At 40.0% G+C, this 3,143-nt stretch overlaps 1 pseudogene; it reads left to right on the top strand.

Moving 5' to 3' along the window:
* The first annotated feature begins 1,976 nt into the window (after positions 1 to 1,976).
* On the top strand, positions 1,977 to 2,826 carry LOC144289165 (elongation factor 1-alpha 1 pseudogene; annotated as a pseudogene).
* Positions 2,827 to 3,143: the final 317 nt, after the last annotated feature.

Here is a 3,143-nt window from a genome sequence, read left to right as displayed (position 1 = left end):
CCTGTATTGCTTTAATCTTTCCTGTTAGAACAGTTTTGCTGCATCTCAAAGATTTTAGACCACTGTGTTTTCATTTTTGTCTCCAAATATTTTTGAATTCTTTTTTGATTTCTTGGCTGACCCATTCATTGTTTAGTAGCATGCTATTTAGCCTCCATGTATTTGTTGTCTTGTTATTGATTTCACAGAACTTAATAATTGAAAATTTGTATGAAACCATACAAGACTCTGAATAGCCAAAGCAAGCTTGAAAAAGAGGCACAAAGCTGGAGGTATCAATCCCAGATTTCAAGATATACTATAAAACTGTAGTAATCACAAAGATATGGTCTGGCACAAAAATAGACACAGAGATCAATAGAATAGAGAGCCCAGAAATACATCCATAGTTTTATGGTCAATTAATCTATTACAAAGAAGTAAAGAATACACAATGGAAAAAAGACAATCTCTTCAACTAATAGTCTTGGGAAAACTGGACAGCTACATGCAAAATAATGAAACTGAGATCTTTCTTACATCATATACAAAACTAAACTCAAAACGGATTAAAGACCTAAATGTGAGACAAGAAGCCATAAAAATCCTAGAAGAAAACACAGGCAGTAATTCTTTGACATCATCCATAAAAATATTTTTCTAGATATGTCTCCTCAGGCAAGGGAAACAAAAGCAAAAATAAACTATTAGGAGTATATCAAAATAAAAACCTTAAAAATAAAAAAAGCGCCTGCAGAGCAAAGGAAACAACCAACAAAACTAAAAGACAATTCACAGAATGGGAGAATATTTCTGCAAATGACATATTTGATAAAGGGTTAATATCCAAAATATATAAAGAACTCATACAACACCAAAAATTAATAATAATCTGATTAAAAAGAGAGGATTTAAAGAGACTTCCTTCCAAAGAATACATATAGATGAGCAACAGACACATAAAAAGATGCTCAACATAGCTAATCAGAAGGAAAATGCAAATTAAAACCATGAGATATCATTTAAACCTATCAGAATGGCCAAAATCAAAATCATAAGAAATGACAAGTGTTGGTGGGGATGTGGAGAAAAAGAAAACTCTCACTCTTTTTTTTTGCAATGGGTTTGCTGCCAGAACACAGGTGTCGTGAAAACCACCGCTAAACCTAAACCAAAATGGGAAAGGAAAAGACTCACATCAACATCGTCATCATTGGACACGTAGATTCGGGCAAGTCTACCACTACTGGCCATCTGATCTACAAAGGTGGTGGGATCGACAAAAGAATTATCGAAAAATTTGAGAAGGAGGCTGCTGAGATGGAAAGGCTCCTTCAAGTGTGTCTGAGTCTTGGATAAACTGAAAGCTGAATGTGAACATGGTATCACCATTGATATCTCCCTGTGGAAATTCGAGAACAGCAGGTATTATGTGACCATCATTGATGCCCCAGGACACAGAGACTATATCAAAAACATGATTCCAGGCACATCTCAGGTTGATTGTGCCGTCCTGATTGTTGCTGCTGGTGTTGGTGAATTTGAAGCGGGTATCTCCAAGAATGAGCAGACCTGTGAGCATGCCTTCTGGCTTACACACTGGGTGTAAAACAACTAATTGTTGGTGTTAACAAAATGGATTCCACTGAACCACCCTACAGCCAGAAGAGATACGAGGAAATTGTTAAGGAAGTCAGCACCTACATTAAGAAAATTGGCTACAACCCCGACACGGTAGCATTTGTGCCAATTTCTGGTTGGAATGGTGACAACATGCTGGAGCCAAGTGCTAACATGCCTTGATTCAAGGGATAGAAAGTCGCCCGTAAAGATGGGAATGCCAGTGGAACCACACTGCTTGGAACTCTGGATTGCATCTGCCACCAACTTGTCCAACTGATAAGCTCTTGCGTCTGCCTCTCCAGGACGTCTACAAAACTGGTGGTATTGATACTGTTCCAGTGAGCTGAGGGGAGACTGGTGTTCTTAAGTTTGGTATGGTGGTCACCCTTGCTCCGGTCAATGTTACAACTAAAGTAAAGTCTGTTGAAATGCACCATGAAGCTTTGACTGAGGCTCTTCCTGGGGACAATGTGGGCTTCAATGTCAAGAATGTATCTGTCAAAGATGTTCATCGGGCAACGTGGCTGGTGATAGCAGAAATGAGCCACCAATGGAAGCCACTGGCTTCACGGCTCAGGTGATTATCCTGAACCATCCAGGCCAAATCAGTGCTGGATATGCCCCTGTGCTGGATTGTCACACAGCTCACATTGCTTGCAAGTTTGCTGAGCTGAAGGAGAAGATAGATCATTGTTCTGGAGAAAAGCTGGAAGATGGTCCTAAGTTCTTGAAATCTGGGGATGCTGCCATTGTTGATGTGGTTCCTGGCAAACCTTTGTGTGTTGAGAGCTTCTCAGACTACCCTCCTCTGGGCCGCTTTGCTGTTCATGACATGAGACAGACGGTTGCTGTGGGTGTCATCAAAGCAGTGGACAAGAAGGCAGCTGGAGCTGGCAAAGTCACCAAGTCTGCCCAGAAAGCTCAGAGGCTAAATGAATATTATCCTCAATACCTGCCACCCCAGTCTTAATCGGTGGTGGAAGAACTGTCTCAGAACTGTTTGTGTCAATTGGCCACTTAAGTTTAATAGTAAAAGACTGGTTAATGATAACAATGCATTGTAAAACCTTCAGAAGAAAAGGAGAATGTTTTGTGGACCATTTGGGGTTTGTGTGTGTGTGTGTGGCAGTTTTAAGTTATTAGTTTTTAAAATCAGTACTTTTTAATGGAAACAACTTGACCAAAAATCTGTCACAGAATTTTGAGACCCATTAAAACAAAAGGTTAACGAGGAAAAAAAGAAAAAGAAAAAGAAAACTCTCATGCTATTTGGATGGGAATGCAAATTGGCACAGCCATGTGGAAAACAGTATGGAGGTTCCTCAAAAAATAAAAAATATGGTAGCCCCGGTGGCAGTGGTTTAACGCCACCTGCAGCCCAGGGTGTGATCTTGGAGACCCCGGATAGAGTCCCACGTCAGGCTCCCTGCATGAAGCCTGCTTCTCCCTTTGCCTGTGTCTCTGCCTTTCTGTCTCTGTCTCTCATGAATGAATAAAAAAAAAATCTTAAAAAAAATTAAAAACAGAATTACCATATGATC

The sequence above is a fragment of the Canis aureus genome, chromosome 18, assembly GCF_053574225.1.
Source record: "Canis aureus isolate CA01 chromosome 18, VMU_Caureus_v.1.0, whole genome shotgun sequence".
In the NCBI taxonomy this organism is placed as follows: domain Eukaryota; kingdom Metazoa; phylum Chordata; class Mammalia; order Carnivora; family Canidae; genus Canis; species Canis aureus.
The sequence above is the reverse complement of the archived record's forward strand: the minus strand, read 5'-3'. Positions and strand labels throughout refer to the sequence as shown.